General features: G+C 38.2%; 2 long non-coding RNA genes across 2 annotated transcripts in view; one reads left to right on the forward strand and one right to left on the reverse strand.

Annotated features, from left to right (window-relative positions):
- LOC118970478 (uncharacterized) overlaps positions 1-25,210 on the forward strand; it is a 102,783-nt gene that overhangs the window by 31,610 nt on the left and 45,963 nt on the right. The gene's annotated exons all lie outside the window — the stretch shown is intronic.
- LOC140845122 (uncharacterized) lies at positions 979-12,244 on the reverse strand. Its single transcript, XR_012123830.1, has 3 exons — positions 11,990-12,244; positions 11,508-11,564; positions 979-1,689 (listed from the first exon to the last, which is right to left on the reverse strand). It is a non-coding gene; the product is annotated as an uncharacterized lncRNA (long non-coding RNA).

Here is a 25,210-nt window from a genome sequence, read left to right on the forward strand (position 1 = left end):
GTGAGGTCTTGGTAATATGGGTGAATGTTGAACCACTGTGTTGTGTATGTGAAACCATCAAAGATTGTGTATTAATGATACTTTAATGAAAAAATATCATGAAGAGGAATTTTATGTCTCTTACTGTAACAACATCTAAAAGAGTGGAGGGCCATACCATGTTCATGTATTAGGAGACTCACCACTATAAAGGTGTCACCATTGCCCCAAATTAACCTTTAGATTCAATTACATCCCACTCAAACTTCCTGTAGGCATTTATGTTGTTGACATTGACAACCTGATTCTAAGGTCCATCACAAAATACAAGGCACCAAGAATAACCAAATGATTTTGAAGGACAAGGAAATCAGAGATCTACTAAAAAAATGGAGTAATTGAGGCAATATAGTATTGGTACAAAGACAGATACACGTACTAATAGATCAGAATAAAGAGCCCCAAAACAGAATCATAAATACACAGTTACCTGACTTATTACCAAAGTAACAATGCTGTGCAGTGGGCAAAGGATAAGTTTATTAAATGGTATGAAGTCATCTGGATACCTACTTAACCCTTTAGTTCATCCTATCCATAAAAATTAGCGCAAGGTGAATTATACAACTACATGTGAAAAATAAAGTAATTGTGCTTCTAGAAGAACAGGATATGATCTAAATAAGCTTGAGAGAGGAAAAGACATGTCAAACTGGTTACAAAAAGCATGAAAAAAATGTGACCAATTAGACTGAAAAAATATGGAGAACTTCTGTACATCAGAAGACATCATTAAGGGATTAAAAGGACAAGCTGCCAAGTAGTATGCACTTGACATACATATATTTCATAAAAATATTCAATAACCAGAAATAAATCTAAAAGCCAGTCTGAAAAATGGCATACAGTCTAATCAAAAACCAGGCAAAAAACCTGAACAGCAAAAATGCATAAGAGAACTTTTTAAGGCAATAGAAATGTTCTAAAGCTGGGTTGTGACAGTGCTTACCTAATTCTATTTATGAACTAATAATAGCTCAGTTGTACACTTATAATAGGTGAATTCTGTGGTGTGTAAATTATACCTCATAAAATTGTTAAAAATACAATATTATCAAAAGAGAACCCACTTATAAGCAAGGCTAACATTACTGTATTTCTTTTTTTATTTCCTAAGCCACTTAACTTATAGTTAGGCGCACAGAAAGTCTAGAGAAATATTGGTAAAATAAATTGATGAATAAGATAAAGTATCTCCTTTTCTAAAAAAAATGATAGAATAAAGGGTTTCTTCTGAGAAGTGGTAGGTGCATGGATATAAGGAAAGAGGTTGTAGTTATTCACCCTAGCCACTTGGGGAAATTATTTTTCTGAACCATCTAGATATCATTCAGATAAAGTCTACTATAGTATTTTCTGTATTTGAACTTTTAAAAACAATTTTACCATGAGAAAATAACAAATAGACAAAATAGAACATTCTGATTTATGTATTTGCCTTTACTAACAAAACATTAAATTCCTTATCAGGAGTAATATTAGATATTTGTATCCATACCATAAGGGGGTTGATATATTTCACTATTATGTATTTCATTTAACATAATTGGTTGTTAAAAATATCTCTTACGTATTCTTTTTCTGGATTATCACTTGTATTTGATGGAATTTTCTTCGGCAGTACAATGTGTTGAAATGAATTTGGAGAACCTGAAGGAAGAAAACAAGCAGTTAAAACTGGGTCTTAAATCTGACTAAAATTTGTATAGTTTTCTTTCTTACGATTCACTTATGCAAATAAGAGTCATCACTATATACCCCATAAAAACTGTGCCTTCAGAAGAACACAGTTTATTTCAAAGCCAAGGCTTAGGTTTTCACATCTCAAGAGTTGTTGACCTTGAAGGGAACCACACCAAAGGGTAAATGGCATCTTAACCCTGAACTTTGTGGTCAATCCAGAGAGGCTTCCTAAGGCTTCCTTCTCTGATTGTTCTGGAACTGTATAAGTTACCGAGAGATAGGATAAGAGGAAGAATGGTGAAGGTTCAACTTTCTTCCACTCTCATTAAGACAATAGGGACTTTAGAGTAAAATACTGAGACACAGAAAATAGTTTACTTTTTAAATTCCGGCATTTACAAACAGATTCATACCAAACACTAATATTTAGAAATCTTGTATTATCTGGAGGAATGGATGTGTATTTAATCATTCTCAAGAACTTATTTTGATAGTCCAAAAATGTCCCAGATAAATTTCTACTTGTTATGCAAAAGTACCCATAGAGGTACATATAGTCCAAGGTGGTGGACTCCATTATCTGAGTATTAGAATCATATTCTTGTAGAAAGCATTGATAATACTAGCTAAGCACCATGGAAAAGTTTTTTGTTGTTCCTTAAGAAAACAGAATAGACCAAAAAATAATCAAAGATGTATTTCAAGAAAACTTTCCTGTTTGAAACAACAGGCTGGAAAGTACACTGCATTTCAGAATGAAGACGTATTCTACTAAAGTTATTGGATGTCTAAGACAAAGAATCTTATGAGAATATGAGTAAAAATAATAAAATAAAAAAATAATATTGGGCATAAGGGAGAAAAGCTGGCTGGCTTGAGAATATTTTACAATGGTATTCAACATTACAAGACTGAAGAATACATCTAAAAACAACTTCAAGGACTCAGGAATCTTATACCCAGCAAAACTGTCATTCAAATACAGAGGCAAAACACAGATATTTACAAGCAAAAAAATAAAGAAAAATAGTTCACATGTGCCCATCACAAAAAGCAGACAAACTTCTCCCAGTAAAGATATTAACAGAGTTCAAGTAAGAGGCCTAGTTGTGAGGACTAAGTAAATATAGAATAAAGGCTAAAAGCTGTGGGAATCATAGTTATTTAATACAATGCAAATGTTACAGTGATATGGAGAAAATTACATATGTAACAATATCAGGAAGTATACCAGATGAAGGGTAATATATATGCCTACTAATTTAAGTTTCCTTAAATTAATTTCAGTGTGGTTATAAGAATATGACTTAAAGCTAAAAATTAAGAGGTAGAAGTAGAAATATATTATCTAATGGCATAAAGGTATGGAAAAGCAAGATTTAAAATACCCATAGTCATGTAATAAAGAGGAGAGTAGGAGGTGGAAGAAGTAGTAAGATAATAAATATCCTAATTACTCACAGTGAGAAATCACTAGTTACTAATAAAACTAAATCTAATATGTAAAACAGATAAATATTCCAAATTAAGAGAACCCACACAAGACACCCAGAAAATAAACTAAAAAGTCACAGATTCTTACAGTGAAAGACTTTTTGCCAAAAGATTGGAATCAGAAATGTATGAAATAAATAACACTAAAAGAAAAAATCTCAGTCATATCAAAACTCTAAGTAGGATGAAATGACTACAAGGAAAATCCCCATAGATCCGCAAAATCAAAACCCAACTATTCAGACTTTCAATGGAATACTAAACTCTGACCATAAACTTATACTCATTTTTGAGGACCTACCTAAAATACATCTGTGGTTCACTTTAGAAAAGATGTATTATATAAGAAATCAGGTGATGAATGGAATTTAGGTTGAAATCTATGAGTGCATTCAGGGGTCAAGTTCATTCTATTATAATTTGCCCAATTATGGAAGAGTACACAGAAATAGGTAACAATAAGCAATTTCTGGAATCCCCATCTTGCCTCCCTCATCCACTGAATGAGGCTTGTTATGATAAGAAGGGCCAAAGGGAAGCCCCTCACTATCATCTGTGCCATCACCAGAACATTAAGCCAAAAGTCTTCCTGATTCAGAAAATAGTCCTAACAAAAAAGAATTGTAATATAAAAATGCAAAGATTCTTATTCTTTTCCCATTTTATTTGTTTGATCTATACAAATGATAAATAAGCAACACAGAATGACAATGAGTTGTGTTAAATTTAATCAGATGATAACTGCAATAACAGATATTGTTCCAGATATAGAATCTTTACTGAAGCAAATCATCTCAGGCATTGGAACCTGTATGTAACCGTACACATATGTTACTGATTGAAGAAGGTGCTGTTTCTTTTTATCCAAATAAGCACAGAATTCCAGGAGCAAGTTTGCATTTTCACTTGGGAGAGACAGTAGTGTACCTTCACCTGAGGCAGCATCTTTATCATCTCTGGTTCTGCTTCTACCTGAACCCTAACATCTCACTATCTGTAGAAGATGGAATAACAACAGCCCAATGATGTCCATGTCCTAATCCCAGAACCTATGAATATGTAAGATTACATGGCAAAGAACTAAGGTTGCTAATCAGGTGACCTTAAAATAGGGAAATAGTCCTAGATTACCAAAGTGATCTTAATTTAGTCACAAGAATCCTTTAAAGTAGAAAAGTGGGGCAGAAGAGAGAATCAGAGAGAGACAACAGTGTGAAAAGAACTTAGCCCAATACTGCTGGCTTTGAAGATAGAGGAAAGGGACCAAGCCAGTAGATGCAAAGAGCCATTACAATATGGAAAAGATGAGGAAATGGACTGTCTACTACAGCCTACAGTAGGAACACAGCACCACCACCATCTTAATTTTAGTCCATTAAGAACCATTTTCCAGAACTGTAAAATAATAAATTTGTATAATTTAAGCCACTCATGGTAATTTGTTATAGCAAAGATAGGAAATTAATATATCATCTAAGAGGAAATTATCCTGGAATTCTGGGATGCATTCTGAAGACTACATTCATGGCATCATGTCTCTAAGACCTGAAGTAGCAGGTATATTAGATGCCTTGGTAAAAACCAGGTATGGCAGAATTTTTATTAAACACAAACATACACATACAGAATCGACTTATAATGGTCTAGTAGTCTAGGGCACACTGGAAAATATCCTACATAAATGGCAAGAGGCACATTTGCCAGACCACTCTGGACTTTGGAGGCAATATGTATCACATATAAGGCTGGGCTACTTTGACTGTTTTACTGAACAAACCACAGGCTTCCAGCTCTATGAGATACCAGAATAAAAGACTCCTCAGCTGACTGAGGCTACTGTGCAAGCGCTCTGTTTTCCATTTATGACCGGGAAAGATTATAGTACACTAAAGGACAGTGGCAGATGTGAATGTTGAATAGAGCCTGTGATAATCCCCAATCATAGCAAAGGCCCATGATGTTCTAAAGCAAACACATGCCCTTATTGGTAAATGTAGTGCAGTGAATGATGTCCCCCCACATGAAATTTTCACTCAGAATCTGTGGATGCAATCTTATTTGGAAAAAGGGTCTTTGCAAGTTGCATTAAGATATGGATCATGCGATAAGACCATTCCAGATTAGGGTGGGCCCAAAATCCAATGACAAGTATCCTACAAGTAAGAAAAGGAGAGAATAGCACAGAGGAGACAGGGATATGAAGACAGGCAGATTAATATTTCTACAAGCTGAGGAATGGACTAATATGGCCACAAGCCAAGGAATGCCAACGATTGCTGGTAGCCTATAGAATCTAGGAGAGAGGCATGGAATAGATTCTCCTACAGAGCCTCCAAAAGGAATCAACACAGCCTTGGTTTTGTATCTCTGGCCTCCAGAATTGTAAGGGAATACATTTCTGGTTTTTATCTTTTTTCAGAGGGCATCTCTCATATTTATTGATCAAATGGTTGTTAACAACAATAAAATTCTATATAGGGGGGTCAATGCCCAATGGACAATCATTAATCCATGTCAAGCCGAATTCTCATCAGTCTCCAATCTTCTGAAGCATAACGAACAAGTTCTTATATGGTGAACGAATTCTTACATAGTGAATAAGTTCTTACATGGTGAACAGTACAAGGGCATTCATCACAGAAACTTTCGGTTTTGATCACGTATTATGAACTATAAACAATCAGGTCAAATATGAATATTCATTTGATTTTTATACTTGATTTATATGTGGATCCCACATTTCTCCCTTTATTATTATTATTTTTTTTATTTTTAATAAAATGCTGAAGTGGTAGGTAGATGCGAGATAAAGTTAGAAAACAGTGTAGTGTTGTAAGAGAGCAATTGTAGATGATCAGGTATGTGCCTGTAGACTATGTGCTAATCCGAGCTAGACAAGGGCAATAAAACATCCACGGATGCAGAAGCTTTCTCTCAAAACGGGTGTGTGTGTGTGTGTGTGTGTGTGTGTGTGAGGTTCTATGCTTCACCACTATTGTTCCCCGATTTCTCACCTGATGGCCCCCCTGCGACTGTGCCTGTCTTAGGTTGTTCCTCCCTTGAGGAATCTTACCCGTCTCTGGCTAACCAGTCATCTTCCGGGGCCATACAGGGAAATGTAAAGTTGGTAAGTGAGAGAGAAGCCATATTGTTTGAAAAGGTTAGCTTTTTACTTCTTTGCAGATTTATGCCCTGTGGTTTCTATGCCTAGCACTTGTCTCGAGGTATCTTTACCACCTGGAGGAATTATGATACTCGGTAAATTCGATATGAGGCACGAATTCTATTTAAGGTTGTAATTAGGAAGGAAGAAGAAAAGCTGTAGAGGTAGCATATGGAAGAAAACATGGGAGGATTGATTACTTCTTTGACATATCTTCTTGTAGAGTACCTTAAGCATGTATAGGTTTTAAAGTACTAACTAACTTGCACACACATATTAACATAATGGGAATACGGTAACATAAACAAAGCAAATCTATAATTACCAGCCATCTCCAGTGAAGCCAAGAAAACCATTTAGGCACACTAGGCGTTTGTGAAAATTAGTCTATGATATGATGGATATTGTCCAACTGTACTTGAACAGTCTGAGAGAAATCAGACAAATTAAAGCAACCCATTTCTGGGATCTGTTCACATCCCAGATGTTCTTTTAACCGTAGATAGTCTATAGTCGTAAGATTTTGGAGTGCTACAACTTGCACCCCTCCCAACTCCTGGTTGAGTTCCAACAGTACAGATCCGGTCAAATTCGTTGTCTAACTATATGCTCATGCCAGCCTAGACATCTCCCTCCTCATTCCTATGGCAAGTCCAGGAAACAGTGGGGTGGACGCAACCACAACCGCAGCATCGCCCGGATCCCTGTGGAGGCTTTTTGATGATCATCCCCCAGCACGAGCCCTCCAGAGAGTGCTGATGCCGGAAGCTCCTCCTCAGATCGTATCTTAGTTCATTTTCTGGGTATCCAAGCTAGGCCTTGATCTTCTGCATAGAAACAAACAGACCCTTTGCCGAAACTTTGACATGCCCTCTATACCACTGTGTAGAACTCATGGGAGGTCAGCACACAGGAACTGATTTTTTTTTTTTTTATTAAGAGAAAGGCATATTATCAGAAAAGAGTACCTCCATAGCTGATCATCTGACACCCTTTAAGTGATCAACATCAAGGATATTTAAAGCATGTGTTAATCTTTGATTTACCAATAGGTTTATCCTATCAAGGAGTAATCCCCCTTTTCTTTCTTTCTTTCTTTTTTTTTTTTAATCTTTAATCTACACTTACATGAAGAATACTATGTTTGCTATGCTCTCCCCTATATCAGGTTCCCCCTAAAAACCACATTATGGTTACTGTCCATCAACATAGCAAAATGTTGTAGAATCACTACTTGTCCTCTCTGTGTTGTACAGCCCTTCCTCCCCTTTCTCCCTCCCCCCACTATGCATGCTAATCTTAATACCCTCCTTCTTACCCCCCTAATCGCCCCCTGCCCACCCATCCTCCCCAGTTCCTTTCCCTTTGGTACCTGTTAGTCCATTTTTTGGTTCTGTAATTCCGCTGCTGTTTTGTTCCTTCAGTTTTTCCTTTGTTCTTGTACTCCTCAGATGAGTGAAATCATTTGGTATTTCTCTTTCACCGCTTGGCTTATTTCACTGAGCATAATACCCTCCAGCTCCATCTATGTTCCTGCAAATGGCAGGATTTGCCCTCTTCTTATGGCTGAGTAGTATTCCCTTGTGTATATGTACCACATCTTCTTTATCCATTCATCTACCGATGGACATTTAGGTTGCTTCCAAATCTTGGCTATTGTAAATAGTGCTGCGATAAACATAGGGTTGCATCTGTCTTTCTCAAACTTGATTGCTGCATTCTTAGGGTAAATTGCTAGGAGTGGAATTCCTGGGTGAAATGGTAGGTCTGTTTTGAGCATTTTGATGAAACTCCATACTGCTTTCCACAATGGTTGAACTAAATTTCTGTTGTTTTAAGCCACCAGTTTATAGAGCTTTGATAGGCACCTACAGGGAACGAGTAGAATATATAACTATATTTCTTTTATGAAAAGTTTTGAGCTCACTTCTGGGCTCTAACTGAAGCAAACCTCAGACTATATATGTGTTTTGGTCTGTGACTCTAAATGATCTTGCAACCTGAGCCATTCTTTACAGACTGACATCATCAGGAATTCTGCGGACTACTCCTATGATATCATATGTAATCATATAGAAGTGTTACTATAAGATTGGGCTTGAAAAGATGCTAAAAGCTTTAAGTTGCATAAGCAAGTGATCCATACCCCAGTATCTCTGTTCCTGTCACATTCCCATCACTTCATCAAAACTACATTCACGTAGCCATGGCAATCAGACAACACAAAGAAATAAAAGGCATCCAGATTGGTAAGAAAGAAGTTAAACTGTCAATGTCTGCAGATGACATGATATTGTACATAAAAAACCCTAAAGAACCCACTCCAAAACTACTAGATATAACATCTTAATTCAGCAAAGTTGCAGGATACAAAATGAACACACAGAAATCTGTTGCATTCCTATATAGTAATGATGCATTAGCAGAAAGAGAAATCAGAAAAACAATTCCATTCACAATTGCATCAAGAAGAATAAAATTGCTAGGAATAAACCTAACCATAGAAGTGAAAGACTTGTACTCTGAAAACTACAAGAAACTCATGACAGAAATTAAAGAAGATACCAATAAATGGAAACACATCCCATGCTCATGGATAGGAAGAATTAATATTGTCAAAATGGCCATCCTGCCTCACGCAATCTATAGATTCAATGCAGTTGCTATCAAATTACCTACAGCATTCTTCAACGAACTAGAGAAAATCATTCTGAAATTCATATGGAACCACAAAAGACCTCGAATAGCCAAAGCAATGCTGAGAAGAAAGAATAAAGCTGGGGTAATTATGCTCCCTGACTTCAAGCTCTACTACAAAGCGACAGTAATCAAGACAATTTGGTACTGGAACAAGAACAGAACAATAGACCAATAGAACAGACTAGAGAGCCCAGATATAAACGCACGCATATATGGTCAATTAATATACAATAAATGATCCATGGACATACAATGGGGAAATGACAGCCTCTTCAACAGCTGGTGTTGCCAAAACTGGACACCTACATGCAAGAGACTGAAACTGGATTATTGTCTAACCCATACACAAAAGTAAACTCAAAATGGTTCAAAGACCTGAATGTAAGTCATGAAACCATAAAACTCTTAGAAGAAAACATAGGGAAAAATCTCTTGAATATAAACATGAGCAACTTTTTCCTGAATGCATCTCCTCAAGGGAGTGAAACAAAAGCAAAAATGAACACATGGAACTACATCAAACTAAAAAGCCTCTGTACAGCAAAGGACACCATCAGCAGAACAAAAAGGCATCCTACAGTATGGGAGAATATATTTGTAAACGACATATCCAACAAGGGGTTAACATCCAAAATACATAAAGAACTCACACGTCTCAACAGCCAAAAAGCAAATAACCCAATTAAAAAATGGGCAGAGGATATGAAGAGACAGTTCTCCAAAGAAGAAATTCAGATGGCCAACAGACACATGAAAAGATGCTCCACATCAGGAAAATGCAAACTAAAACAACAATGAGATATCACCTCACACCAGTTAGGATGGCCAGCATCAAAAAGACTAAGAACAACAAATGCTGACAAAGGAAGGATGCGGAGAAAGGGGAACCCTCCTACACTGCTGGTGGGAAGGTAAACTAGTTCAACCATTGTGCAAAGCAATATGGAGGTTCCTCAAAAAACTGAAAAAGGAAATGCCATTTGACCCAGGAATCCCACTCCTAGGAATTTACCCAAAGAATACAAATTCTCAGATTCAAAATGACATATGCACTCCTTTGTTTATCACAGCACTATTTACAATAGCCAAGATACGGAAGCAACCTAATTGTCCATCAGTAGATGAATGGAAAAGGAAGATGTGGTACTTATACACAATGGAATACTATTCAGCCATAAGAAAGAAACAAAGCCTACCATTTGCAACAACATGGATGGAGCTAGAGGGTATTATGCTGAGTGAAATAAGCCAGGCAGAGAAAGACAAATGCCAAATGATTTCCCTCATTTGTGGAGTATAACAATGAAGTAAAACTGAAGGAGCAAAACAGCAGCCGACTCACAGACTCTAAGACTAGTGGTTACCAAAGGGGAAGGGTGTGGGAGGGTGGGTGGGTAGGGAGGGAGGGAGAAGTGGATTGAAGGGTATTATGTTTAGTACACCAGTGTTGGGGGTCACAGGGAAGCAGTGTAACACAGAGAAGGCAAATAGTGAATCTGTGGCATCTTACTACACTGATAGACAGTGACTGCAGTGGGGTATGGGTGGGGACTTGATAATATGGGTGAATGTAGTGACCACATTGTTTTTCATATGAAACATTCATAAGAATGTATGTCAATAATACCTTAAAAAAACAGAGGAACTGAATAGATATTTTCCCATAGAAGACATACAGATGGTTAACAAGCACATGAAAACGTGCTCAACATCACTAATCACAAAAATGCAATCAAATCCACAATATCTATCACCTTACAACCTGTCAGAATGGCTAGTGTCAAAAAAACAAATAAGTGCTGGGCAGGACAAGGAGAAAAGGGAACCATTGTGCACTGTTGGTGGGAATGTAAAGTGGTGCAGCCACTATGGAAAGCAGTAGGGAGATTTCTCAGAAAACTAAAAATATAATACAATAAACCCAGCAATTGTACTTCTGGGTATTGACCAGAAAAAAACCCCACTAATCTGAAAACGTATATGTACTCTTATGTTTATTGCAGCACTACTTACAATAGCCAAGATAGAGAAGCATCGTTAGGTGTTCATTGACGGATGATGGATAAAGATGGTACATATATACAAATGGAATATTCCTCCGCCATAAAAAAGAATGAAATCTTGCCATTAGCAACAACATGGATGGACCTAAGGGTATTATGCTGAGTGAAATAAGTCAGACAGAGACAGAGAGACAACACCATATGATTTTTCTCTTACATGTAGAATTTAAAAAAATCACACAAACAAAGATACAAAAGCAGTCACCAAAGGGTAAAGAGGTGAGAGGGTATGCAAAATGGATGAAGGGCATAAGCAGGTACAAACTCCTAATTTATACAATAAATAAGTCAGGAGGATGAAAAGTACAGCAGAGGGAATAGTCAGAAATATTGTAATAACTTTGTATGGTGACAGGCATACTTACCCTGGTGAGCTGTCTGCAGTGTATTGAATTGACAATCACCATGTTGTACACCTGAAACTAACATAATACAGTGTGAACTATTCTTCAATTTCTTAAAAGAATTTTAATAAGTACAATATTCTTCCATTGTAAAAGGTCATTATTTCTGGGGTGCTTTTCTGTGCAAGATACGTGGAGGTACTTCTGTGAGTTGCATGGCAGAGCTACAAGAATGTCTGCCCAAAACCCAAATCAGGGAGGAAGAGAGCTGTCCTTCTGGTTATTAAAATTATCTTCCCCTCTCGTGAGTCACTTCTAATCCCGATGGGCGTCCAAGCACCGCCAAATTCCCAGGGTGACGGCAAAAGGAGCCACAAAGCAGGCAGGGACCCCGGGGTTTTAGGCCAGGTAGGCCACAGTTTGGCAGAAACAAGTACGCTCTGGAAGAAGGAAAAGACCTGCCTCCGCCGGGACCCAGGGTAACTGCGTCTCCGGTGGCTTACCGGGTCCCGACGCGGCCAAGGCCTCCAGCCCCGCAAGCACCAGCTCCACACGAAGCATGCTATCGCCTCCCTGCTGCCGACAACTGGGCGAGCAGCCGGTAAACGGCTCCGCACGCGTGCGGGGTGGCGCGCTCACGCGAGGCCGCACGGCGGCGGGAGCGCCCCCGGTTCATTGGCTGGCAGGCGCGGCCCCCATGCCCCATCCCTGCACCCGCCTCGGTTCGCCCAGTGTCCTGCCCCTGCCTTGTAGTTTCAGTAAACATTTACGGAATTTAATATGATCTGATTTGTACTTAGAAAACCTGTGTACTCAGAGACGCAGGCATCTGCTTGATGGAAAGGGAAAATTTTGTGAACATATAGTAGTGATATCAGTTACAGACAATGTATTTCTGACTATTGAAACATCTTTAGCAGATGGAAAGGAAGCCCTTTAGTATTTTCAAATTTTGAAGTGTCACCTATGACCAATAAATTTTACAATTTTTAATTGCAATCCAAAATAAAGACAAATCTAAGTGAAAAGCATATAAAATATGTAAAAATATATTGTAAAAATAAAAGAAGTTCAGATTGATCAGAGTCTTTGAGAAAAACCTATTCAAAAATCCAAGAAATTACTCTACTATGAGTAAAGTTTTAAGTTACATAGTTCTTTTCCAACTGTAAACTTTCAATGATATTAATTACAGTTGCGAAAATAGAGATGATATGCATGAAAGACATCACATTTTAGTTTATACGAATTCATTCAGATATTTAAACAAATGAATTTTCATTTGGGATTGTTTACAATTTTTAACATATATCTGTTAAAGTAATTGACCAACTTCAGAGAACTGACATACCCATCTTCAAAATTTATTTTCCTTTAATAATAAAAAGCCATTGTGTACAATTTGGCAGAGGTTTGAAATATCAGTGAGATCTGTAAAAGTCTGACTAGTAGTTTTATTTTTTTAAGTATAGTATTTTAATTAACAAGTAGCTGAGTATTTAGGAAGTTTCTGGGCGACAATATAATTTCAAGTATTTTATTCATTGCAAATGTTATATCTGTATGTGTATATATACACAAACCAAAATTTCTTGAAAAACTAATGAAATTCAGTTAATAAACCTATTATTAAACTTTATTATGAAAGGTTATGAAAAATTTTAAGTGTTTAAAATTTGACCATTCATACCATTTCTTCCATAGCAAAAAGTCACTTTTTAATAAGGCTGGGATAACTCTCAGACACCACACTAGTTCTTTTGCATTATAAGAAAACCTTTTCTTCCCTTCTTTCTCCAGCCTAATTTCTTTGAAAATATTAGTGTCAACACAGACATGATCCAGCACACCTTAGTAAATGTAAACATTCTAAATTATATTAATAGCAAGCTTTGAAGTTTCAGATTTTAGACTTAAAGTGCTCATGAGATTCTCAAGTGGTTTTTGATAGCTCGGTTGATTGAAGATATCATTACTCCTGCTTTACTATAAGCCATGAATCAACAGCATGTCTGATTAGTTCTATTAAATACTTCGTACCTTAAAGTTTAATTTATTTAAAAGAATGCTATTGTAAAAGGATGCCATGCTTTTTAACATAATTCATAATAGAAATTCTATTATTAAATTAACTCATACTATTCATTATCCAGACCGATCCATAGAATCTATTACCCATAGAATCCACAGAATCTTTTATCCATAGAATGATCATAAAATTGGAAGAACTGTGTGTGAATACATGTACATACCTTTAATGTATTTTGTACTTTCAAAATAATATGATGTCCTAATTGTGGGTTTTGTGCATTCTTCTGAAGACAGATTATTCTTTTATTTGTGTGGTCAATGAGATAGATGACATTGTAGCATATTATGATTATTAAAACATGCAAGATGAAAAAAATTAGATATTATTGGCAGCTAATTAGCTTTCATAGGCCTTAGATAATCACATGTTCAACCAGAAACTACATTAATGATAACTAAGGTCAAAATTCAGAATTACATTTAAGCACATAAATGACAAACTTAAACCAATAGGTAATATGGGAATCATTACAGTAACATATTCAAAATAACATAATCCATATTAGGTGCAATAACTGCACAGATGACTGAATAAGACTCATTCAGTGATGGAAATGGAAATGTTATTCTAAATTCTCTGGTTTTACTGCATTTCTCATATTTCTTAATTCCCACTCTTCCCACAATTTCTGTTTTTCTGGGTTAATAACATTTGTTTTGTGGTATTGTTTTATTCATAGTTGCAGCAGGAAGAAAGTCTTTTCAAGAAAATATCAGGGAAAAAAAAACGATCAGTTCAGTTCCCTGAACACATCTGCAAAAGGAAGGGTAAAAGCATCAAGCAAGTGAACTGTATAGAGGAGGTGCAGGTGCAGGGCGAGCAGGAGTTGTTTCCCTGAGACGATACTTTCAGTTGTGGTGGAGGTGGCCTGTGAGGGGAAAAAGACAGTTAATCGGGTGTTCTGACTGAATGAAATGATGCTACATTCGTTACAACCTGACATGATGCCACACATAATATCGCTGGCGATTCTTAAGAGTATATTATGTTCTGAGATGATTCTTAATCTGATATGCAATGAGTAAAGGATGCAACCAGAGTCTACAATGGAGTAACTACCTTACATTAATGCTGTCTTACAATCAACAGTGCTGTATGAAGGTTCTGGTTTATGTTTTTAAAAACGCTAGTGCACAAAATTGAAAAGATGAGTTAGAAAAGGCAAGTGAGGACACAGGTGAATAAGCACCACTCTCAAGTTTGCAGAATTTAAGGGCAGCAAATTACGGCTAAATGTAAAGCTAGCTCTCTGTCTGCATACACGCACCTGAAATAGCAGCTCCTTCAAATAAAATATCTACTCCGAGAACTGACCCTGCTTTGACTTCTACACCTGTCCTCAATCCTGACACTTTGACCAGCGCACACCCTTCCTTAACTTCTCCATCCAATTCTAAAAACCTCCACTACAGAAACACACTAGAAGACCTGTTGAATATCTTACAATTTATATCTTCCTCTCTTAATCTGCAGTTGAATTGCCATGCACTCTTATCACATAATAAAGATTATACATGAGGACACTCATGTATTTCAATGTTACACTTCAATTGTAATTTGAGGGACTTTTAAGAGTGGGAGAGGTGAGATGCATTTTACAGGATGCAAAATACAGCAATAAATGTTTTCCTTTCTTTCTGACGTTAAGGCCATTCATTGAGTCTTTAATTTCAGATATTTTTCAATTCTAGAATTTTCACCTGATTATTATTTTTTATTGAGAGGGCATCTCTCATATTTATTGATCAAATGGTTGTTAACAACAATAAAATTCAGTATAGGGGGGTCAACACTCAATGCACAATCATTAATCCATGTCAAGCCTAATTCTCATCAGTCTCCAATCTTCTGAAGCATAATGAACAAGTTCTTACATGGTGAACGAATTCTTACATAGTGAATAAGTTCTTACATGGTGAACAGTACAAGGGCATTCATCACAGAAACTTTCGGTTTTGATCACGCATTATGAACTATAAACAATCAGGTCAAATATGAATATTTGATTTTTATAATTGATTTATATGTGGATCCCACATTTCTCCCTTTATTATTATTATTATTTTTATTTTTAATTAAATGCTGAAGTGGTAGATAGTGTGAGATAAAGTTAGAAAACATAGTTTAGTGTTGTTAGAGAGCAATTGTAGATGATCAGGTCTGTGCCTGTAGACTATGTGCTAATCCGAGCTAGACAAGGGCAATAAAACATCCACGGATGCAGAAGCTTTCTCTCAAAACGGGGTGTGTGTGTGTGTGTGTGAGGTTCTATGCTTCACCACTATTGTTTCCCGATTTCTCACCTGATGGCCCTCCTGCGACTGTGCCTGTCTTAGGTTGTTCCTCCCTTGAGGAATCTTACCCGTCTCTGGCTAACCAGTCATCTTCCGCGGCCATACAGGGAAATGTAAAGTTGGTAAGTGAGAGAGAAGCCATATTGTTTGAAAAGGTTAGCTTTTTACTTCTTTGCAGATTTATGCCCCGTGGCTTCTATGCCCAGCACTTGTCTCAAGCTTTACCACCTGGAGGAATTATGATACTCGGTAAATTCGATATGAGGCACGAATTCTATTTAAGGGTTGTAATTAGGAAGGAAGAAGAAAAGCTGTAGAGGTAGCATAAGGAAGAAAACATGGGAGGATTGATTATTTCTTTGACATATCTTCTTGTAGAGTACCTTAAGCATGTATAGGTTTTAAACTACTAACTAACTTGCACACACATATTAACATAATGGGAATACGGTAACATAAACAAAACAAATCTATAATTACCAGCCATCTCCAGTGAAGCCAAGAAAACCATTTAGGCACACTAGGCGTTTGTGAAAATTAGTCTATGATATGATGGATATTGTCCAACTGTACTTGAACAGTCTGAGAGAAATCAGACAAATTAAAGCAACCCATTTCTGGGATCTGTTCACATCCCAGATGTTCTTTTAACCGTAGATAGTCTATAGTCGTAAGATTTTGGAGTGCTACAACTTGCATCACCCCCAACTCCTGGTTGAGTTCCAACAGTACAGATCCAGTCAAATTCGTTGTCTCACTATATGCACATGCCAGCCTAGACATCTCCCTCCTCATTCCTATGGCAAGTCCAGGAAACAGTGGGGTGGACGCAGCCACAACCGCAGCATCGCCAGGATCCCTTTGGAGGCTTTTTGATGATCATCCCCCAGAACGAGTCCTCCAGAGAGTGCTGATGCTGGAAGCTCCTCCTCAGATCGTATCTTAGTTCATTTTCTGGGTAGCCAAGCTAGGCCTTGATCTTCTGCATAGAAACAAACAGACCCTTTGCCCACACTTTGACATGCCCTCTATCCCACTGTGTAGAACTCATTGGAGGTCAGCACAGAGGAACTGCTTTTTTTTTTTTATTAAGAGAAAGGCATATTATCAGAAAAGAGTACCTCCACAGGTGATCATCTGACACCCTTTAAGTGATCAACATTAAGGATATTTAAAGCATGCGTTGATCTTTGATTTCCCAATAGTTTTATCCTATCAAGGAGTAATTCCCCTTTTCTTTCTTTCTTTTTCTTTTTAATCTTTAATTTACACTTACATGAAGAATACTATGTTTACTATGCTCTCCCCTATATCAAGTTCCCCCTAAAAACCACATTACGATTACTGTCCATCAGCATAGCAAACTATTGTAGAATCACTACTTGTCCTCTCTGTTGTATAGCCCTCCCTCCCCTTTCTCCCTCCCCCCCATGCATGCTAATCTTAATAACCCCCTTCTTCTTCCCCCCCTTATCCCTCCCTGTCCACCCATCCTCCCCAGTTCCTTTCCTTTGGTACCTGATAGTCCATTTTTGGGTTCCATAATTCCGCTGCTGTTTTGTTCCTTCAGTTTTTCCTTTGTTCTTGTACTCCTCAGATGAGTGAAATCATTTGGTATTTCTCTTTCACCGCCTGGCTTATTTCACTGAGCATAATACTCTCCAGCTCCATCCATGTTGCTGCAAATGGTAAGATTTTTCTGCTTCTTATGGCTGAGTAGTGTTCCATTGTGTATATGTACCACATCTCCTTTATCTATTCATCTACCGACGGACATTTAGGTTGCTTCCAATTCTTGGCTATTGTAAATAGTGCTGCGATAAACATAGGGGTGCATCTGTCTTTCTTAAACTTGATTGCTGCGTTCTTAGGGTAAATTGCTAGGAGTGGAATTCCTGGGTCAAATGGTAGGTCTCTTGAGCATTTTGATGAACCTCCATACTGCTTTCCACAATCGTTGAACTAATTTACATTCCCATCAGCAGTGTAGGAGGGTTCCCCTTTCTCCGCAGCCTCGTCAACATTTGTTGTTGTTTGTCTTTTGGATGGCAGCTATCCTTACTGGTGTGAGGTGATACCTCATTGTAGTTTTAATTTGCATTTCTCTGATAATTAGCGATGTGGAGCATCTTTTCATGTGTCTGTTAGCCATCTGTATTTCTTTTTTGGAGAACTGTCTGTTCAGTTCCTCTGCCCATTTTTTAATTGGATTATTTGGTTTTTGTTTGTTGAGGCATGTGAGCTCTTTATATATTTTGGATGTCAAGCCTTTATCGGATGTGTCATTTACAAATATATTCTCCCATACTGTAGGGTTCCTTTTTGTTCTATTGATGGTGTCTTTCGCTGTACAGAAGCTTTTCAGCTTAATGTAGTCCCACTTGCTCATTTTTGCTGTTGTTTTCCTTGCCTGGGGAGATATGTTCAAGAAGAGATCACTCATGTTTATGTCTAAGAGGTTTTTGCCTATGTTTTTTTCCAAGAGTTTAATGGTTTCATGACTTACATTCAGGTCTTTGATCCATTTTGAGTTTACCTTTGTATATGGGGTTAGACAGTGGTCCAGTTTCATTCTCCTACATGTAGGTGTCCAGTTTTCCCAGCACCATCTGTTGAAGAGACTGTCATTTTGCTATTGTATGTCCATGGCTCCTTTATCAAATATAAATTGACCATATATGTTTGGGTTAATGTCTGGAGTCTCTAATCCGTTCCTCTGGTCTGTCGCTCTGTTCTTGTGCCAGTACCAGATTGTCTTGATTTCTGTGGCTTTGTAGTAGAGCTTGAAGTTGGGAGTGAGATCCCCCCTGCTTTATTCTTCTTTTTCAGGATTTCTTTGGCTATTCGGGGTCTTTGGTGTTTCCATATGAATTTTTGAATTATTTGTTCCAATTCATTTAAGAATGTTGCTGGTAATTTGAGAGGGATTGCATGAAATCTGTATATTGCTTTGGGCAGGATGGCCATTTTGATGATATTAATTCTTCCTAGGCATGAGCATGGGATGATTTTCCATTTATTAGTGTCCCCTTTAATTTCTCTTAAGAGTGACTTGCAGTTTTCAGAGTATAAGTCTTTCGCTTCTTTGGTTAGATTTATTCCTAGTACTTTTTTCTTTTTGATGCAATGGTGAATGGAATTGTTTTCCTGATTTGTCTTTCTGTTGGTGTTCATTGTTAGTGTATAGGAAAGCTACAGATTTCTGTGCATTAATTTTGTATCCTGCAACTTTGCTGTATTCCGATATCAGTTCTAGTAGCTTTGGAGTGGAGTCTTTAGGGTTTTTTATGTACAGTATCATATCATCTGCAAATAGTGACAGTTTAACTTTTTCTTTACCAATCTGGATTCCTTGTATTTCTTTGTTTTGTCTGCCGTGGGTAGGACCTCCAGTACTATGTTAAATAACAGTGGGGAGAGTGGGCATCCCTGTCTGGTTCCCAATCTTAGAGGAAATGCTTTCAGCTTCTCGCTGTTCAGTATAATGCTGGCTGTGGGTTTATCATATATGGCCTTTATTATGTTGAGGTACTTGCCCTCTATTCCTATTTTGCTGAGAGTTTTTATCATGAATGGATGTTGAATTTTGTCAAATGCTTTTTCAGCATCTATGGAGATGATCATGTGGTTTTTGTCTTTCTTTTTGTTGATGTGGTGGATGATGATGGATTTTCGAATGTTGTACCATCCTTGCATCCCTGGCATGAATCCCACTTGGTCATGGTGTATGATCGTTTCGATATACTGTTGAATTCTGTTTGCTAATATTTTATTGAGTATTTTTGCATCTACATTCATCAGGGATATTGGTCTGTAATTTTCTTTTTTGGTGTGGTCTTTGCTTTGTTTTGGTATTGGGGTGATGTTGGCTTCATAGAATGAGTTTGGGAGTATTCCCTCTGCTTCTATTTTTTGGAACACTTTAAGGAGAATGGGTATTATGTCTTCTCTGTGTGTCTGATAAAATTCCGAGGTAAATCCATCCGGCCCCGGGGTTTTGTTCCTGGGTAGTTTTTGATTACCATTTCAATTTCTTTACTCATAATTGGTTTAACTTTTGTGTTTCTTCCTTGGTCAGTCTTGGGAAGTTGTATTTTTCTAGGAAGTTGTCCATTTCTTCTGTGTTTTCCAGCTTATTGGCATATAGGTTTTCATAGTAGTCTTTAATAATTCTTTGTATTTCTGTGGAGTCTGTCGTGATTTTTCCATTCTCCTCTCTGATTCTGTTGATTTGTGTTGATTCTCTTTTTCTCCTAATAAGTTTGGCTAGAGTCTTATCTATTTTGTTTATTTTCTCAAAGAACCAGCTCTTGGTTTCATTGATTTTTGCTACTGTTTTATTCTTCTCAATTTTGTTTATTTCTTCTCTGATCTTTATTATGTCCCTCCTTCTGCTGACTTTAGGCCTCATTTGTTCTTCTTTTTCCATTTTCGAAAATTGGGATCTTAGAGTATTCATTTGGGATTGTTCTTCATCCTTCAGGTGTGCCTAGATTGCTATATACTTTCGTCTTAAGACTGCTTTCGCTGCGTCCCACAGAAGTTGGGGCTTTGTGTTGTTGTTGTCATTTGTTTCTGTATATTCCTTGATCTCTATTTTGATTTGTTCATTGATCCATTGATTATTTAGTAGCATGTTGTTAAGCCTCCATGTGTTTGTGAGCCTTTTTGTTTTCTTTGTAGAATTTATTTCTAGTTTTATACCTTTGTGGTCTGAAAAATTGGTTGGTAGAATTTCAATATTTTGGAATTTACTGAGGCTCTTTTTGTGAGCTAGTATGTGGTCTATTCTGGAGAGTGTTCCATGTGCACTTGAGAAGAATGTATATCCTGTTGCTATTGAATGTAGAGTTCTATAGATGTCTGTTAGGTCCATCTGTCCTAGTGTGTTGTTCAATGCCTCTGTGTCCTTACTTATTTTCTGCCCGGTGGATCTATCCTTTGGGGTGAGTGGTGTGTTGAAGTCTCCTAAAATGAATGCATTGCAGTCTATTTCCCTCTTTAGTTCTGTTAGTATTTGTTTCACAAATCCTGGTGCTCGAGTGTTTGGTGCATATATATTTAGAATGGTTATGTCCTCTTGTTGGACTGAGCCCTTTATCATTATGTAGTGTCCTTCTTTATCTCTTGTTACTTTCTTTATTTTGAAGTGTATTTTGTCTGATATTAGTTCTGCAACCGCTGCTTTCTTCTCACTGTTGTTTGCCTGAATAATGTTTTTCCATCCCTTGACTTTAAGTTCGTGCATGTCTTTGGGTTTGAGGTGAGTTTCTTGTAAGCAGCATATAGATGGGTCTTGCTTTTTTATCCATTCTATTACTCTGTATCTTTTGATTGGTGCATTAAGTCCATTTACATTTAGGGTGACTGTTGAGAGATATGTACTTATTGACATTGCAGGCTTTAGATTCGTGGTTACCAAAGGTTCAGGGTTAGCTTCTTTAGTATCTTACTGCCTAACTTAGCTCGCTTACTGAGCTGTTATATACACTGTCTGGAGATTCTTTTCTTCTCCCCCTTCTTATTCCTCCTCCTCCATTCTTCATATGTTGTGTGATTTGTTCTGTGCTCTTTCTAGGAGTGCTCCCATCTAGAGCAGTCCCTGTAAGATGCCCTGTAGAGGTGGTTTGTCGGAAGCAAATTCCCTCAGCTTTTGCTTGTGTCAAAATTGTTTAATCCCGCCATCTTATTTAAATAATAGTCGTGCTGGATACAGTATCCTTGGTTCAAGGTCCTTCTGTTTCATTGCATTAAGTATATCATGCCATTCTCTTCTGGCCTGTAGGGTTTCTGTCGAGAAGTCTGATGTTAGCCTGATGGGTTTTCCTTTATAGGTGACCTTTTTCTCTCTAGTTGCCTTTAAAACTCTTTCCTTGTCCTTGATCCTTGCCATCAAAATTATTATGTGTCTTGGTGTTGTCCTCCTTGGATCCTTTCTAGTGGGGGTTCTGTGTATTTCTGTGGTCTGTTTGATTATTTCCTCCCCCAGTTTGGGGAAGTTTTCAGAAATTATTTCTTCCAAGATACTTTTCATCCCTTTTCCTCTCTCTTCTTCTTCTGGTACCCCTATAATATGGATATTGTTCCTTTTGTATTGGTCACGCAGTTCTCTTAGTGTTGTTTCATTCCTGCAGATCTTTTTATCTCTATGTCAGCTTCTATACGTTCCTGTTCTCTGGTTTCTATTCCTTCAATGGCCTCTTGCATCTTATCCATTCTGCTTATAAATCCTTCCAGGGGTTGTTTCACTTCTGTGATCTCCTTTCTGACATCTGTGATCTCCCTCCGGACTTTATCCCATTGCTCTTACATTTTCCTCTGCATCTCATCCCATTGCTCTTGCATTTTTCTCTGCATCTCTGTCAGCATGTTCATGATTTTTATTTTGAATTCTTTTTCAGGAGGACTGGTTAGGTCTGTCTCCTTCTCAGGTGTTGTCTCTGTGATCTTTGTCTGCCTGTAGTTTTGCCTTTTCATGGTGATAGAGATAGTTTGCAGAGCTGGTATGAGTGACCGCTGGAAGAGCTTTCCTTCTTGTTGGTTTGTGGCCTTCCTCTCCTCGGAGAATAGCGACCTCTAGTGGCCTATGCTTGGCTACCTGCCCATTTGCTATGGAGTTTATCTCGGCTGTGACTGTGGGCCTGGCCTGGCTGGGGATGCTCCTCCAAAATGGTGGAGCCCCTTTGGAGGGGTAGTGGCCGGGAGGCTATTTATCTCCATAAAGGGCCTCTGTGCTCCCTGTTGCCCAGGGGGTTAGAGTGCCCAGAGATCCCCAGATTCTGGGCCTCTGGTCTAAGTGTCCTGTCCTACCCCTTTAAGACTTCCAAAAAGCACTCTCCAAACCAAAATAACAACAGCAACAATGAAAGAGGAAAAAAAAAAAATAAAGGAAAAAACACACGATTTTCTTTGTCCTCAGGTGCTGGTCCCAGGCACCCGCTCACCGGTACTGCTGCCCTGCCTCCCTAGCACTGGGGTGCCTGTCCCTTCACGGCTTCTAGTAAGCACCCGCGAAAAAAAAAGAGGGTGAAAAGCACGATATTGTTTGTCCTCAGGCGCCGGTCCCAGGCACCCACCCACCGGCCCTGCCGCCCTGCCTCCCTAGCACTGGGGTCCCTGTCCCCCTAAGGCCTACAAAAAGCACTAGCCAAAAAGAAAAAAAAAGGGAGAAACACGTGATTTTCTTTGTTCGCCAGGCATCCGCCCACCGGTCTTGCTGCCCTGCCTCCCTGGTATTGGGGTCCCCATCCCTCCAAGGCTTCCAAAAAGCATTAGCCAAAAGGAAAAACAAAGGGAAAAATGCACGATTTTTCCTCCCCAGGTGCCGGTCTCAGGCACCTGCTCACCGGTCCTGCCACCCTGCCTCCCCAGTACTGGGAAAAATGCGTGATTTTCTTTGTCCTCAGACACCGGTCTCAGGCACCCGCTCACCGGTCTTCCTGCCCTGTTTCACTGGTGTTGGGTTCCCTGTCCCTTTAAGGCTTCCAAAAAGCACTCGCCAAAAAAAAAAAAACAAACCGCCGGTTTCTTTCCACCTGCCGGAAGCCGGGGGGAGGGGCGCTCGGGTCCTGCCGGGCCGGGGCTTGTATCTTAGCCCCTTCGCAAGGTGCTGGGTTCTTGCAGGTGTGGATGTGGTCTGGATGTTGTCCTGTGTCCTCTGGTCTCTATTTTAGGAAGAGTTTTCTTTGCTATATTTTCATAGATCTATGTGGTTTTGGGAGGAGATTTCCACTGCTCTACTCACGCCGCCATCTAGGCTCCGCCTCCTGATTATTTTTTTTTAAGTTTCTAGTTCTGTGCTGAAATTCTCAATCTTGACTATTAATTCTGTGACATAATCGTCAAGAGGTATTTTGAAGTCTATGCCTGATAACGCTACTAACAGAATACCCTCTGGGTCTGCTTCTGTGGTGGGCTGCTCTTGGTGGTTCCAGTCCCATGGTTTTTTTCTTGGATGTCTACTCTTTTGACTGAGGCAAAACACAAAAACAGCAGACAGATGTTGAGAATCTGGTTCACCCTCCCCCCTGGGTCCCAACACAAAGCCTGGGATGTCTGCCAGGGGACCTCTTCCTTGGCAGGGCTCCAGGTCTTGTGCCCTCCTCAGCCTCATGGCCTCTTGGCTCCCACGCTGAGAACAGGCAGGCACTACTAGCACAGATCTACGGCCCCAAAGGCCGGGCTCATCTCCACACCACATTTGTCCCCTGGGCCTTAGTCCCACAACTCCTCATTTCCTTAGTAGTCTGTTGCCTTCAAACACATATTTTCATATACTGTCTAGCTTTTCTCGCTGTTCCTAATGGGAAAGACAGGACAACCCATTGATTCTCCATTGCTGGGTATTTTAAAGGCCTTGCTTCTGAATCTTACAAACACCGAAGGCTGCAGTACCAGTTGGTTGTCTTGTTCGGGTGTCTTTAAAATTTCATTTTGACCCTATACTAATAATACATGACAGAATTTATATAAAAGTTCTGAAAAGCTTTTCTGCAAATTGTGTTCTATCTAAACTGTTGGCAATAACTACCTTGCTCTAAATTAAAGTAAAATACATGGTGGAACATAGACATTAACCCTGCGATTTGGTTGAGTAATCTAAGTGAATTCACTTCAGACCTTGATGGGAACTGCTGAGGCTGCTTGGCTGCATAAGATGGTACTGGAAATCTGTTTGCATGTATAGGCTATAAAGGAAAAAAAGAAGTTATCACCACAATGCACTCATAAACATGTTTGCTATGCAGTTTGTTATTTTTCATATAAAAGGAAGAAATATATTTTAAATCACTGAATAAAGGATTTACTTACAGTGCTGACATTCAAAAATATTTTGTTTATCCAACACATCATGACCACTAAATATGGTCTTAATTCTTTTAAGGCTATATTTTTAATTCAATAATACTAAATATCAAATAAATATCAATTTATTAATTATTAATCTTAATAAACATTAATGTGAAATATTAATATTAAAGTATTACATGCTTGGTTCTGAGCAACTACTTTAGTTAAAAGGTAACATATTTCCTATGTCAATAAATTTTGAATAAAGTCTTCAAAAATGTACCACCAAAACTACATAGTGCCTAACTCATACTGGAAATTCCACTAATTTTTACATCCCTTAGTTTTGGAATTCATGAAATTCTTCCTTAACAAGGAAGTTCAAGTGAAGTTTTACAACAAACAGAGACTCTATAACATGGAAAAGTGTAAGAATATTTTTCACATATCACATTACACGAGGAAAAGTTAGGGAAGATCAGATGTAATTACTAAATCACTAACAAAATGACCATGACCAAGAGGTTCCCCACTATCTCCTGATATTT

Source organism: Manis javanica, chromosome 12 (assembly GCF_040802235.1).
Source record: "Manis javanica isolate MJ-LG chromosome 12, MJ_LKY, whole genome shotgun sequence".
In the NCBI taxonomy this organism is placed as follows: Eukaryota; Metazoa; Chordata; class Mammalia; order Pholidota; family Manidae; genus Manis; species Manis javanica.